We start from the raw sequence: 16615 nt of genomic DNA, 5'->3' as shown, positions 1-16615 counted from the left end.
GAAGATATCCAAGCAAATAAACTTCAGACTTCAATTAAACAGGTAAATTAGATTATTAGATGATTAACAGTTTCCAAAAGTTATTATCTGTAAAGTCTTCTCCATGATGATTAAAACTGTCCCAAATCCCTATTTACAGCAAGTTACCACAGCTAATTCTGAAGCCAGAGGCAGGGAGAGCGCGAGGGGCTGGCAAAAGGCAGTTGAGAACTGAGAACCTGTCCCCCAGCTACAGCTCCCCCGCGCAATACACAAATTCGCTCCTCAGTGTGGTCATCCATGCACTTTTCCGTTAACTAACAACAAAAATTTCCTAGCACAGACCGCACTCCGGTACCCGCGGCTTTCCCTGCAAGCTGAAAGGTAGCTAGCTGGTGGCCGCGCCGCGATGCTGTGTGGTGGTTGCGGTTGCGAGACCAAAGCAAGATGCGCTACTCCTCCTCTAGCATCCACCCCTGGGGCTGCACAAAAAGCCCTACAAAGGAAGAGGAGTGAATCCTACCTCAACCGCGGAAAGGAGGCTGAAGTCCCTTCTCTGACTGAGGACCAAAATTCAGCCCCTTTGCTGAGGTGCGGGCTGGGGTCGCTTCCTCCCGTCCCCTCCTCCCTCCTTCAAATATTTTCTAACTGCTCCCTACCGGGCATTGGAGAAACCGAGAAAAAGAGACAAGAGGGCCCCTACCTTCAGACAGTTTACATCCCAGTAGGTTTTTTCTTGCTTATTTTTGTAATAACTATATTTAGTTTCATAAATTCTACAAAGCTATATTATATGGAATAATTCAATCACATATATGCTCACCCACTGTTAAAAATAGCTATAAAGTTTACTCATTTAGCATGCACTTTTAAAAAGCATGGAGAGTACGGTCTGTGCTGGGAAATTTTTGTTAGTTAACGGAAAAGTGCATGGATGACCACACTGAGGAGCGAATTTGTGTATTGCGCGGGGGTCTGTGCTGGGAAATTTTTGTTGTTAGTTAACGGAAAAGTGCATGGATGACCACACTGAGGAGCGAATTTGTGTATTGCGCGGGGGAGCTGTAGCTGGGGGACAAGTTCTCAGTTCTCAACTGCCTTTTGCTCGCACCTCGCGCTCTCCCTGCCTCTGGCTTCAGAATTCGAGTCTTCAGTAGAGGAAAATCAAGCAGGATGTTAAAGCCCTTGGGGATAAGGCGAACCGAAAGAAGAGCTCATTTTGTGGTTTAACTGTTGGAGTTTTTAACGTTTGTGAGTTTTTCTTTCTTTTTTTTAATTGGGGAACGGTTTGTAGGATGAGGCAGGTGGCAAGTCGGCTTGGTTCCTCTACACCTAGCATTGGAAACACAGGTGTTCCAAAAACAGGCCTGGCCCGTTTTTTACGGTTGGCTTGGGTTTCCTTGGCCTCGCAATAAATACAGAGCAGCAGCCGTGAATGTGACAAAGTAACTCTGGGATGAAATAGTTCAACAGACCATTTCTCAGGAGTGCTTTGTCAGGAAAGAGGTTTGGGGTTTTGTTTCTGTGGTTAATTTTGGTAATTTTTGCTTACTCATTTCCTTTCTTTTCTCTCTCCCACAGCTTTTAAAAAGAGTACTTTTGTAGTTAACATACCTACTTTATTCATAATAATAAAAGTATGTGCAGAATGTTCATGCATATGTGAAACCTTGATATTATAGATATAGGTTATCCAGAGATAATCAATACAATTTTGATGTACATTCTTCCTGATTTTTTCTTTTTTTATATTAAGGTATATCTGTATTTTGATATCCTGAAGCTTATATAATTTGGGGTTCCGCTTTAAAGAAAATAAAAAATAAAAATTCAAAGAAAAATTTTAAATAAGCAAATAAATTCTAAGTAACTTTTTCTTAAAGCCAACAGTGCTACAGAACTTTATATTACCTTCTTTGTTTTTACATTTGCTAGAGTACTTCCTTCTTATTTCTTATCATATTTGAATTTCTTTGTGCACAATAATTTCTGGCATTCTTAATAATGTTGAGCCATACAGAAGAAACATTTTGAGTGCATTTAAAAATTTCATTCCATTATACTGAGCAACAGAATGACAGTTATAATTAAATCGATCTTTTACTCTTTTTGTTGTCTTCTGAATAGTTATAGGTAGGAGCCGTTTTGCTAGAACAGTGTGGTCTTCGGTTCATTAGCTACCTTTTTTAATTTATTTTTTAATTGGAGGATAATTGCTTTACAATGTTGTGTTGGCTTCTGCCATACAACAATGTGAATCAGTCATTTTATATGTGTATATATATATATACATATATACTCCCTCTTGAGCCTCCCCCCAACATCCTGTCCCTCTAGGGTCAAAGAGCACAGAGGCTGACTCCCTGTGTTATAAAGCAGCTTCCCACTAGCTATCTATTTTACACATGATAGTGTATATATGGCAATGCTACTTTCTTTGTTCCTCCCACCCTCTGCTTCTGCTGCTACGTCCACAAGTCTGGACACATGACTCCACCCCATCATCTGTCTTATGGTTCTTTAGATCTTTAGTTGTAGACCTTTTCCAGAAGTTTCCAATTTTTCTCATTCATGGTTTTTCTGCAAACGGTTGTGACTTTGGTGTGCCTATGAGAGGAGGTGAGCTCAGATGAGTGTCTTTGTGCTCTATCATCTTGTGTCATCTCCTGAATTTAATATTGAGGTATAAAATCCTTTTTTCTTTTATATTTGATGTAATGCTATTCATCAAATTTTCTTAGGAAAGTTTACCTTTAAGTTGTGATTATATACTATCTTTCCTAATGTTAAAGCTAAAATGTACTCTTCTAATATAGTTCAGTTCAGTTCAGTTGCTCAGTCATGTCCAACTGTTTGTGACCCCATGAATCGCAGCATGCCAGGCCTCCCTGTCCATTACCAACTCCCGGAGTTTACTCAAACTCATGTCCATTGAGTCGGTGATGCCATCCAGCCATCTCATCCTCTGTCATCCCCTTCTCCTCCTGCCCCCAATCCCTCCCAGCATCAGGGTCTTTTCCAATGAGTCAACTCTTCACATAAGGTGGCCAAAGTATTGGAGTTTTCAGCTTCAGATCAGTCCTTCCAATGAACACCCAGGAGCGACCTCCTTTAGAATGGACTGGTTGGACCTCCTTGCAGTCCAAGGGACTCTCAAGAGTCTTCAACACCACAGTTCAACAGCACCGATTCTTTGGTGCTCAGCTTTCTTCACAGTCCAACTCTCACATCCATACATGACCATTGGAAAAACCATAGCCTTGACTAGACAGACCTTGTTGGCAAAGTAATGTCTCTGTTTTTGAATATGCTATCTAGGTTGGTCATAACTTTCCTTCCAAGGAGTAAGCATCTTTTAATTTCATGGCTGCAATCACGATCTACAGTGATTTTGGAGCCCCCCAAAATAAAGTCTGACACTGTTTCCACTGTTTTCCCATCTATTTCCCATGAAGTGATGGGACCCTATGCCATAATCTTCGTTTTCTGAATGTTGAGCTTTAAGCCAACTTTTTCACTCTCCTCTTTCACTTTCATCAAGAGGCTTTTGAGTTCCTCTTCACTTTCTGCCATAAGGGTGGTGTCATCTGCATATCTGAGGTTATTAATATTTCTCATGGCAATCTTGATTCCAGCTTGTGCTTCCTCCAGCCCAGCCTTTCTCATGATGTACTCTGCATATAAGTTAAATAAGCAGGGTGACAATATACAATTTTGACGCACTCCTTTTCCTATTTGGAACCCGTCTGTAGTTCCATGTCCAGTTCTAACTGTTGCTTCCTGACCTGCATATAGGTTTCTCAAGAGGCAGGTCAGATAGTCTAGTATTCCCATCTCATGGTGAAATTAGATGATCAGTGCTTTCTTTTTTTTAAAAAAAGTTTACAACATGTATGAAGTAAACATAATTTTCTATTTCAACATTGCTATTATTTCATCTTTTGACATTAGTCCACTCAGAGTCTGAAACGATGTTGGGAATTCTGTTAGTTTTCTTTAGCTGCAGTTTATTTATCTCTAAGTTGATTTAGCTAATCTCTAGTATTTGTTTGTACTTGTCCAATTTATGATATTAAAATCAATGCAGATTTTCAGTTCGCTTAACTCTTAAGTTGGCAATAAAAATATTATTTACTCAATATGTACCTCAAAGTGTTGCTATATATGTAAGCTATTAGAATGAATCTTCCAAGCAATAATTGGCATTAAACTGAAAGCTGTATTTCTTTTTTTTTTTTAACTATTTTAACACTTGGTATGTACCCACAAAGATGGACTCTTTAATATTTTAGTCAGTTTTTAAAAATCAGTATGAGTAAATGAGTAATAAATGTGATTGCTTCTATATTGATTCAGTTCAATTTGACAGACATTTAATTGCATAATTATTATATGCTTATCCCTGCAATAGGTATAGACTGTGACATGGTCCCAGATATTGAAGTGTTTACAATCTTGAAAGGTGAGAATTTTATAAGAAAAACATACAAAGGAAATCTGGTGGTGGTTTAGTTGCTAAGTCACATCTGATACTAATTCAAATAATAATTAGTATGAAATTAAAAGACGCTTACTCCTTGGAAGGAAAGTTATGGCCAACCTAGATAGCATATTCAAAAGCAGAGACATAACTTTGCCAACAAAGGTTCATCTATTCAAGGCTATGGTTTTTCCTGTGGTCATGTATGGATGTGAGAGTTGGACTGTGAAGAAGGCTGAGCGCCGAAGAATTGATGCTTTTGAACTGTGGTGTTGGAGAAGATTCTTGAGAGTCCCGTGGACTGCAAGGAGATCCAACCAGTCCGTTCTGAAGGAGATCAGCCCTGGGATTTCTTTGGAAGGAATGATGCTGAAGCTGAAACCCCAGTACTTTGGCCACCTCATGCGAAGAGTTGACTCATTGGAAAAGACTCTGATGCTGGGAGGGATTGGGGGCAAGAGGAGAAGGGGCCGACAAAGGATGAGATGGCTGGATGGCATCACTGACTCAATGGACGTGAGTCTGAGTGAACTCCGGGAGTTGGTGATGGACAGGGAGGCCTGGCGTGCTGCGATTCATGGGGTCACAAAGAGTCAGACACGACTGAGCGACTGATCTGATCTGATCTCATATGAATATGTATGTGTTAACATTAATGTATACACATGAATGAATATATGCATATAAAATTTCAGGTGAAAATTAAGAATGGTAACAAGTATATGAGTAATGGGCATAGGAGGTAGCTATTCTAGCTATATTAGTCAGAAAAGGATTCTCTGAGGAAATAACATATAAAAAAAGTTGTAAATAAAAGGAGGGGGTAAGCTATTTGAAGAGGTAGTGGAATAGTGTTGCAGGCAGGAGATCGGCAGGTTGCTGAGGTGAAAACAAGCTTGGTATGCTCAGGAAACCATGAGATGGCCTGTGTGGCTGCCACGCTGATTAGTGCTTTCAATTGTCTTTGTTTGGAATTATTAAAATTGAGCAATACTATCTTTTGCCAGCAACACCTGAACTCTCATTTTACTGGTACATGTAACCCTATGAGACACCCATTGTCACTGGATATTTAAAGCAAATTTCTCACTCTTGGCAAACCTATACCTTGAAGGGGGCACATAGTATAAAATAAAGTAGAAAGATAGCAGTGCTAACATAATGTTACAAATGAGATATTTGAGTCTGTTTCAGAGCAATAATTATATTTGGAAAGGTTATAGATGGTTTCAAAAGGAGGTGTACTTTCTTCTGGGTCTTGAAGGGTGACTCAGATTTCATCAAAGAGAGATTAGAGGAAATGTGTTTTAAAGGAAGAGAATGAGCAAATACACAATGGCAATGAATAAGGGCTACACATTAGCCGGTGTCCACTGTAGCCAAATGGCTCATTGAAGATAAATTTGAAACATCAGTTGTGGCCTAGATCATAGGCCAAAGACAGGTAGTCTTTGTAGATTATCAAGCATGCTCAGAATTGTGCTTGCTACATCACTCTGATGGCAGGAAAACAGGGAGAAAAAACTCACTGGAGAAAGCTCATTTAGGCAGCAGTTGTTACAGCTTAGAAAACATGTTATAGTCCCTTCATTCTTGGCTTGAGTGGGAATTTTGCTCCATGAGATCATTCAGGGATGCAGCTCCCTTGCATACTGTTGTTCTCTACCTATCAAGTCATTGTATTCATCTGCAAGATCAAAGCTTGACTGCTGCCACATCTGTGACCCAGGCAGTAGAAAGGAAAAAAAAGGATTCACAGAGTCCAAGTTCAGAGTTCTCTCGCCCAGATGCAGTAGTGACATACATATGTAATGTAATGTAATGTATGTTCTCAGTTGTGTCCGACTCTTTGCAGTCCTATGAACTGTAGCCTGCCAGGCTCCTCTGTACATGGAATTTTCAGGCAAGACTACTGGAGTGGGTTGCCATTTCCTTCTCAGGGGATCTTCACGACACAGGTATTGAACCCACATCTCTTGCATCTCTTGAGTCTCCTGCATTGGAATGTGAATTCATTACCACCGCACCACCTGGGAAACCCTGACATACATCTACTTTTGTTTATATTTCATATGACGCTTAATCACTTGTCCATACCAAGCTGCAAGCGTAGCTAGGAAAATATAGTCTTAGTTGGATTGCATGAACTCATCCTGTGAAATATAATCATACAACATTAAGGGGTGAAAATTTTGTTATAACACTAAAAATTTATGCAACAATATATCAGAGACAAATTTATTTAATGAATCCTGAAACAGTCTTGGCCATTTTGAGAGCTGAACCCAAGGTGGGCCAAGTATAGTGGCCCTGTACTTCCTGAGACACAGAGATTGATGTAGAAGGAGGGTGGGCACATGACTCAGAACTGAATAATAACAGTTTTTTATCTCCTCCCTGGATCCAAGAAGTCCTCCTTTCTCTCTTACGTTTTTGGCTTTATTTTTAATATGGCTTATTGAGGCTATAAAGATGGGTTACTAAAGAAGAATAGTCTAAGGAGAGTTCTTTTTGAATGTAAATAAGATATTTTTAATATTTAAAAATGGAGGCAAAAATAAATTCAGATTATTTCCTCCAGATTCCATGATTTGTAAATGTTCCAAGGAATATTTTTTTTAATTACACTTAAATGTTTAGTTATAAGAGTATAATATTGGTAAAGGAAACTTAATTAAAATGGCTTATTAAACTGGGAGAATTTAATGGGGCTGCATTTAAGTGATATGAAATTTTTCATATTTTATTAGTGAATTCCAGAAAAAAATGGTCTAGCATCTTGTTTTAGAAATTGTGGGATTCTTTGAAACCTAGGGTACTCAACTACTGGGCCTAATGAAAATATTCAGATAGGAACAATCTCATTATTTAACATCCTGCTACATAAAGTTTGGGAAAGATGAAGAAGCTGACCTCCATCAGGTGCTCACAGAAAATATTAAGTGCAGGGCAGGAGGCATGAGGGAGCTGCCTTGGTGGGGCAGGCAGATTGGACATTTCATGGTTTGAGGTTACGCATCTGTACCTAGAGAAGAGAGATGACTGATACTGTCACCAGGAGACTTGAGCTGAATTCAGGTAATTGCAGCCCACCATTGGGATAGAAATAAGATCATAAAGAAAAGACCTATATGATGCAGGTGTTCAGAGTCTGCTAAAACTGGGAGTGGAACAGCAATACTGAGAAAAACCTTTTGGCATTCCAGGTTTTACATAAAGAACCATGTAATTGCAGAACTCCACTGGAGAAATTTGAGGCTTTAATCACTTAAATTAGCTATAGAATAAACAAAACCCATGTCCACCTGAACTACAACTATACTGAATCATCTTAACAGAAAAGAGATGTGTCCATTTCTAAGCATAAATACTATTTCAGTCCCAACTATTTTTTACACAATCACCAGCATTCAGTAAAAAAATTATGAGACACAGAAAAAAAAAAAAAATGAAGTAAAAGCTATCCATTGTGAAGACATAAAGCAAGCAGCAGAAATAGAGGTAGACCAAGTGCTGGAACCATCAGACAGCCCTTTTAAAATCACTATAATTATTATGTTAAAGGATCTAGTGGGAAGATAAACACAGTAGACAGATGAATTTTCAGTGGAGAACTGGAAACTATTAGTAGAGTCAGATAGAAATGCTGTAAATGACAATTAAGATGTCCTTTATAGGCTTTTGGGCTGTAGTCCATGGGGTCTCAAAGAATCAGACACAACTGAGTGACTAATACACACTTTAATGGGTTTAGCAGATGATCGAATGAGTACACAGTGGAGGAAAGAATCAGAGAACTTTAGATAGGTCAATAGAATTTAAACTGAACCGTGAAGTTATTAAAGGAATGAAAGAAATAACTGAGCATCCAGTAGCTCAGTTATCATAAAACAATATCAAAAGATTTGCTATACATGTAATATTGAAAAATCAAAAGGAAAGAGAACCTTCCAAAATTACTGAAAGACAGCACACTAGGTTCAGAAGTTGAGAAACCCAGGCAGGATCAATACAAAGAAAAACACAACATAGGCAGAGTAATGAGACCTAAACAAAAAGATCTTGAAGGCTATCAGAAAAACAGACGCTACGTACAGGGAAACAAGGGTAAGAATATGAACAACTTCTTTCTGGAAACTCTGCAAGTTAGGGACAGTGGAAAAACATTTCTAAAGTACTGAATAAAACAATATTAATTCAGATTTCTTTACTCAGTAAAAAAAGTCTCTAAATGGATATAAAAATACAGAGATTTCATAGCAAAGATGATAGAAATATATTTTAACAGACTCAGTGTAAATCCAATGAAAATTTATACTATTGTTGAATAAGAAATATTCAACATATACAATTACAACATATACAATTCAACATATTCAATATACAGCATTTCTATCTGACTCTACTAATAGTTTCCAGTTCTCCACTGAAAATTCATCTGTCTACTGTGTTTATCTTCCCACTAGATCCTTTAACATAATAATTATAGCAATTTTAAAAGGGCTGTCTGATGGTTCCAGCACTTGGTCTACCTCTATTTCTGCTGCTTGCTTTATGTCTTCACAATGGATAGCTTTTACTTCATTTTTTTTTTTTCTGTGTCTCATAATTTTTTTTATTGAATGCTGGTGATTGTATAAAAAATAGTTGGGACTGAAATAGTATTTATATTTATTGTTGAATAAGAAAGTGAAGTCACTCAGTCATGTCCAACTCTTTGCAACCCTATGGACTGTAGCCTACCAGGCCAGGCAAGAGTACTAGAGTGGGTAGCCTTTCCCTTCTCCAGGGGATCTTCCGAACCCAGGGATTGAACCCAGATCTCCTGCACTGCAGGCAGATGCTTTACTGTCTGAGCCACCAGGGAAGCCCTGGTGGAATAAAGGTGACTCTAAAATTTATATGAAGATTTCTTATTTGTAGGATAGATACAAGAAAGTATCCCTCTAAATATGGCATCACATATTTGTGAATGTGAAAAAGACAAAAGGCTCTCTTCTATCACTCCTTGAGAGGCACTGATGTTCCTTCTGTCCCTTTTCCTTCAACACAGGTTCAGCTGTTCTTTTCTAAGGCTAACTGAGTATATTCCCTTTAAGCCACATTATCGATGGTGACCATAAGCACTACTGCAGATACAGCCCTGGAGTCTTGACTGTTCCTCATTTGCCCTAACACCATTCCACAAGAACAGATTTGGTGCCTCTCAATTGAGGCCAACTGGAAATAGTATCTTCACCTCTTGGTCTTAAGATCCAATCTGTGAAATTTTGGGAGAATGGCATTGAAATATGTATAATATCATGTATGAAACGAGTCGCCAGTCCAGGTTCGATGCACAATACTGGATGCTTGGGGCTGGTGCACTGGGACGACCCAGAGGGAGGGTATGGGGAGGGAGGATGGAGGAGGGAGGAGGGTTCAGGATGGGGAACACAGGTATACCTGTGGCGGATTCATTTTGATATTTGGCAAAACTAATACAACATTGTAAAGTTTAAAAATAAAATAAAAAAAATAATAAAAATAAAACAACAGTTATATAATTTAACATCCTCTGTTAACTGTGACATCTATTTCCAAAGGTGAAGATGTATATGAGAAGATTATCATAAATTTGAAAGTGTCCATTATACATTTCTAACACATTTCAAGGCTACTTCATTTTAGGTTAAGAAATTTTCAAATTTGTCACTTGGGCCTCATGTCAATCAAACTTCACTGTCAAAAGCAATTGATTTGCATCTTGCCTATATGTCATTATTATAGCTCCAGTGCCATCAAAACCAGCATTTGTATTGATAAACAGAGTTAATAGACACAGCATAGTCTGTTGCTGTGTCTTACTTAAGAGCAGTAAGTATACTGGAAATCTGACAGTTTGTAATATGCTGTACGTTAATAATACCAAGCTTGGAACTTTTGATAAGTGACTTAATTTTACCCAGTCTCATCTTTAAAAAATCTCTATAAGAGAAGTAATAATGAAACCAGTATTGATTTTGAAGATACTGTTCTTTTCAACCAAGACAGTTCCTTGGATATTAAGTTGTACATTATCATTTTCCTTTATGAATTGTACAGCTTGCAAAGGCAGTTATAAAGTATTATTAGTAAGTGCTCCAGCAAAATAGGCTGTGGTCTTTGGTACCTTTGAAAGTTCAGTTCAATCTGGAAGTACAGCTGAACAGTAAGAACAAGACCCTATCTGATTATGGGAAATTTAGCATAATAAAACTCTGCAAAGAACAGGAAAAAAGACATGTTAAAATATTTGCTTTTCTTCCTTTAATAATAAATCATATTTTGAGCAACTAAAAAATTTCAAACTCCTATAAATGTAACCCAATTGGGTAATTCATATAAAACCCTACCAGGGCTTCCCTGGTGGCTCAGTGGTAAAGAATCTGCTTGCAATGCAGGGTTCAATCCCTGGGTCAGAAAGATCACCTGGAGAAGGGAATGACACCCACTTCGGTATATGGAGAATTCCATGGACAGAAGAGCCTGGTGGGCTACAGTCCATGGGGTTGCAAAGAGTCCAGACACACTGAGCTACTAAGTTTCACTTTTTGTGTAATGTTTCTATAGGCTTCCCAGGTGGTGCTAGTGGTAAAGAACCTGCCTGCCAATACAGTAGACATAAGAAATGCGGGTTCCATCCCTGTGTTGGGAAGATTCCCTGGCAGAGGGCACAGCAACCCACTCTAGTATTCTTGCCTGGGTAATCTGTGGACTGAGAAGTCTGGTGGACTACAGTCCAAAGGGTTGCGGAGTCAGATATGACTGAAGTGACTTAGCACGTATGCACCATAATATTTCTATAATTTTTAAGACCTATTTTGCTGAAACTCCTTTTTTCATGAACTTCTTATTGCAAAATTCAGACTTAAATTGAAGAAAGTAGGGAAAACCACCAGACGATTCAGGTATGACCTAAATGAAATACCTTACGATTATACAGTAGAAGTGACAAATAGATTTCAAGGGATTAGATCTGATACACAGAGTGCCTGAAGAACTATTGATGGAGATTTGTGACATTGTACAGGAGGCAGTGATCAAGATCATCCCCAAGAAAAAGAAATGCAAAAAGGCAAAATGGTTGTCTGAGGAGGGCTTACAGAGCTGAGAAAAGAAGAGAAGCAAAAGGTACAGGAGAAAAGGAAAGATATATCCATTTCAATGCAGAGTTCCAAAGAATAGCATGGAGAAATAAGAAAGCCTTCCTCAGTGATCAATGCAAAGAAACAGAGGAAAACAATACAATGGGAATGATTAGAGATCTCTTCAAGAAAATTAGAGATACCAAGGGAAATTTTGATGCAAAGATGAGCACAATAGAGGACAGAAATGGTATGGACCTAACAGAAGCAGAAGATACTAAGAAGAGGTGGCAAGAATACACAGAAGAATACCAAAAAAAAGATCTTCATGACCCAGATAATCACGATGGTGTGATCACTCACCTAGAGTCAGACATCCTGAAATGCAAAGTCAAGTGGGCCTTCGGAAGCATCAGTATGAACTAGTGGAGGTGATGGAATTCCAATTGAGCTATTTCAAATCCTAAAAGATGATCCTGTGAAAGTACTGCACTCAATATGCCAGCAAATTTGGAAAACTCAGCAGTGGCCACAGGACTGGAAAAGGTCAGTTTTCGTTCCAATCCCAAAGAAAGACAATGCCAAAGAATTGGCATACTACCACACAATTGTACTCATCTCACATGCTAGCAAGATCAGTTCAGTTGCTCAGCTGGCTCCAACTCTTTGCGATCCCATGGACTGCAACACATCAGGCTTCCCTATCGATCACCAACTCCTGGAGCCTACTCAAATTCATGTGCATTGCAGCGGTGCTGCCATCCAACCATCTCATCCTCTGTCGTCCCCTTTTCCTCCTGCTTTCAATCTTTCCCAGCATCAACGTCTTTTCCAATGAGTCAGTTCTCTACATCAGGTGCCCAAAGTATTGGAGTTTCAGATTCAACATCAGTCCTTCCAATGAATATTCAGGACTCATTTCCTTTAGGATTGACAGGTTGGATCTTGCAGTCCAAGGGACTCTCAAGAGTCTTCTCCAAGACCACAGTTCAAAAGCATCAATTCTTTGGCACTCAGCTTTCTTTAGAGTCCAACTCTTACATCCATACATGACCACTGGAAAAACCATAGCCTTGACTAGATGGACCTTTGCTGGTAAAGCAATGTATCTGCTTTTTAATATGCTATCTAGGTTGGTCATATTTTTCCTTCCAAGGAGTAAGTGTCTTTTAATTTCATGGTTGCAATTCACCACCAGCAATGATTTTGGAGCCCCCCAAAATAAAACCTTTCACTGTTTCCATTGTTTCCCCATCTATTTGCATGAAGTGATGGTACTGGATGCCATGATCTTAGTTTTCTGAATGTTGAGTATTAAGTCAACTTTTTCACTCTCCTCTTTCACCTTCATCAAGAGGCTCTTTAGTTCTTCTTCGTTTTCTGCCATAAGGGTGGCATCATTTGCGTGTCTGAGATTATTGATATTTCTACTGGCAATCTTGATTCCAGCTTGCACTTTATCCAGCCTGGCATTTCGCATGATGTACTCTGCATAGCAGTTAAATAAGCAGGATAACAATATATAGCCTTGAAGTACTCCTTTCTCAATTTGGAACCAGTCTGTTGTTCCATGTCCAGTTCTAATTGTTGCTTCTTGACCTGTATACAGATTTCTCAGGAGGCAGGTCAGGTGGTCTGGTATTCCCATCTCTTTCAGAATTTTCCACAGTTTGTTCTGATCCACACAATCAAAAGCTTTGGCATAGTCAATAAGGCAAAAGTAGACTTTCTTCTGGAATTCGCTCACTTTTGCAATGATCCACGGATGTTGGCAATTTGATCTCTGGTTCCTCTGCCTTTTCTAAATCCAGATTAAACATCTGGAAGTTCATGGCTCATGTATTATTGAAGCCTGGCTTGGAGAATTTTGAGCATTACTTTGCTAGCATGTGAGATTAGTCCAATTGTGTGGTAGTTTGAGCATTCTTTGGCATTGCCTTTCTTTGGGATTGGAATGAAAACTGAACTTTTCCAGTTCTGTGGCCACTGCTGAGTTTTCCAGATTTGCTAGCATATTGAGTGCAGCACTTTCACAGGATCATCTTTTAGGATTTGAAATAGCTCAATTGGAATTCCATCACCTCCACTAGCTTTATTCATAGTGATGCTTCATAAGGCCCGCTTGACTTTGCATTTCAGGATATCTGACTCTAGGCGAGTGATCACACCATCATGGTTACCTGGGTCATGAAGAACTTTTTTGTATAGTTCTTCTGTGTATTCTTGCCACCTCTTCTTAGTATCTTCTGCTTCTGTTAGGTCCATACCATTTCTGTCCTCTATTGTGCCATCTTGCATGAAAATTTCCCTTGGTATCTCTAATTTTCTTGATGAGATCTCTAGTCTTTCCCATTGTATTGTTGTCCTCTATTTCTTTGCGTTGATCACTGAGGAAGTCTTTCTTATCTCTCCATGCTATTCTTTGGAACTCTGCATTCAAATGGTTATATCTTTCCATTTCTCTTTTTACCTTTAGTGCTAGCAAAGTAATGCTCAAAATTCTGCAAGCTAGGCTTCAACAGTATGTGAACTGTGAACTTCCAGATGTTCAAGGTGGATTTAGAAAAGGCAGAGGAACCAGAGATCAAATTGCCAACATCTGTTGGATCATCAAAAAAGCAAGAGAGTTCCAGAAAAACACCTACTTTTGCTTTCTTGACTACACCAAAACCTTTGACTGTGTGGATCACAACAAACTGTGGAAAATTCTTCAAGAGATGGGAATACCAGACCACTTGACCTGCCTCTTGAGAAACCTGTATGCAGGTCAAGAAGCAAAATTAGAACTGGACATGGAACAACAGACTGCTGCCAAATTGGGAAAGGAGTACGTCAAGGCTGTATATTGTCACTCTGCTTATTTAACTTATGTGCAGAGTACATCATGAGAAACACTGTACTGGATGAAGCACAAGCTGGAATCAAGATCACCAGGAGAAATATCAATACCTCAGATATGCAGATAACACCACCCTTATGGCAGAAAGCAAAGAACTAATGAGCTTCTTGATGAAGGTGAAAGAAGAGAGTGAAAAAGCTGACTTAAAACTCAACATTCAGAAAACTAAGATCATGGCATCTGGTCCTATCACTTCATGCAAATAGATGGGGAAACAATGGAAATAGGGAAAGATTTTATTTGGCGGGGTGGGGGAGGGGGGGCGGTGCTCCAAAATCATTGCAGATGGTGATTGCAGCCATGAAATTAAAAGATGCTTGCTCCTTGGAAAAAAAAAATATGACCAACCTAGATAGCATATTAAAAAACAGAGACATTGCTTTACCAGCAAAGGTCCATCTAGTCAAAGCTATGGTCTTTCCAGTGGTCATGTATGGATGTGAGAGTTGGACTCTAAAGAAAGCTGAGCACCAAAGAATTGATACTTTTGGTCTGTGGTGTTGGAGAAGACTCTTGAGAGTTCCTTGGACTGCAAGGAGATCCAACCTGTCAATCCTAAAAGAAATGAGTCCTGAATATTCATTGGAAGGAATGATGCCAAAGTGAAACTCCAGTATTTTGGCCACCTGATGTGGAGAACCAACTCATTGGAAAAGACCCTGATGCTGAGAAAGACTGAAGGTTGGAGGAGAAGGGGATGACAGGGAATGAGAATGAGATGGTTGGATGGCATCACTAAGTCAATGGACATGAGTTTGAATAAGCTCCAGGAGTTGGTGATGGACAATAAAGCCTGGCATGCTGCAGACCATGGGATCACAAAGAGTTGGACATGACTGATGACTGTACTGAGCTGATTTTACTGGAGATAAAGAAACAAAAAGGAAATAAAATGTATGCTGATGCTGCTGCTAAGTCGCATCAGTCGTGTCTGACTCTGTGCGACCCCATAGATGGTAGCCCACCAGGCTCCCCCGTCCCTGGGATTCTCCAGGCAAGAACACTGGAGTGGGTTGCCATTTCCTTCTCCAGTACATGAAAGTGAAAAAGGAAAGTGAAGTCACTCAGTCGTGTCCGACTCTTCGCAACCCCGTGGACTGTAGCCCACCAGGCTCCTCTGTCCATGGGATTTTCCAGGCAAGAGTACTGGAGTGGGGTGCCATTGCCTTCTCCAATAAAATGTATAAGAAAATATTTAATTTTTTACTATTAAAATAATTTTCAGTCATTTTACAGAAATACTGAAATCCCTGAAGATGTAACTATTGGGAGAAAAAAAGCCAAAGTGGTAGAATTATTTTTAAAAATTTTATGGTTATTTACAGTTAAAATATATATACATATGCATATATTTTTATAACCTATAGTTTTTAATAAAAAAATCAGTAGGTTTTCATATATGATTGCAAGCAATTACACTCATTTAATTTTAGTACTGTAAGCAAGGCTCAAAATTAAATGCCAACATTTGGGGCTTAAAATTAAATAAGCCCCATCATATTGTTTGTCACATTATGTTGCATTCCTTATACTGTTTATTTACAGACTTAAAGGATTATAAACAAAATCCAATAGTAATTGGTTCATAATATAAAATATCCTATTTAAGTTATCCCCTTGGTGAGGATAGAAGGAAGGTTAGACTTCTTTAGCTTTTCAGCTTTTGACATAATTTCCATGCTGGTAGTTCTTTCCATCTTCTAGAGTACTTGTGTTTCATTATGATGTTATTTGCTTATAGCTTAGAATAATCTAAGCAGATCGTCTACCAACCATGACCAGGAATCATATAATTGCCCATAAACTGAGTGTCCTCTATCCAGTTGGGAACCATTCATTGTATACTGTCTGCACTAAGAAGCTAGGTTAGCTTTTGTTGTTTTTTTATCATCGATGCTTCTCCCTGATGGCCTCCAGCACAAAACCATTTGGCAAAAGTGACGTCCACCTGAGTTCAATCAAGACCCATGTGACTTGGGTTATTATAGAAACACTCTCCACTCCAGGTCACTTCCAATCCCCACTGAGAAAAATATGGAAAATTAGAGGTTCAAGAGAAAGTTTCCCTGATAGAAACTGCTCAATATCACTGCCAAGAGGTAATGATAAAATTTCCTTTATAATAAAAGTCATAATCTTTTTAAGGAAGCA

This window comes from Bos indicus, chromosome 3 (genome assembly GCF_029378745.1).
Source record: "Bos indicus isolate NIAB-ARS_2022 breed Sahiwal x Tharparkar chromosome 3, NIAB-ARS_B.indTharparkar_mat_pri_1.0, whole genome shotgun sequence".
Taxonomy (NCBI): domain Eukaryota; kingdom Metazoa; phylum Chordata; class Mammalia; order Artiodactyla; family Bovidae; genus Bos; species Bos indicus.
This window is presented reverse-complemented; position numbering follows the sequence as displayed.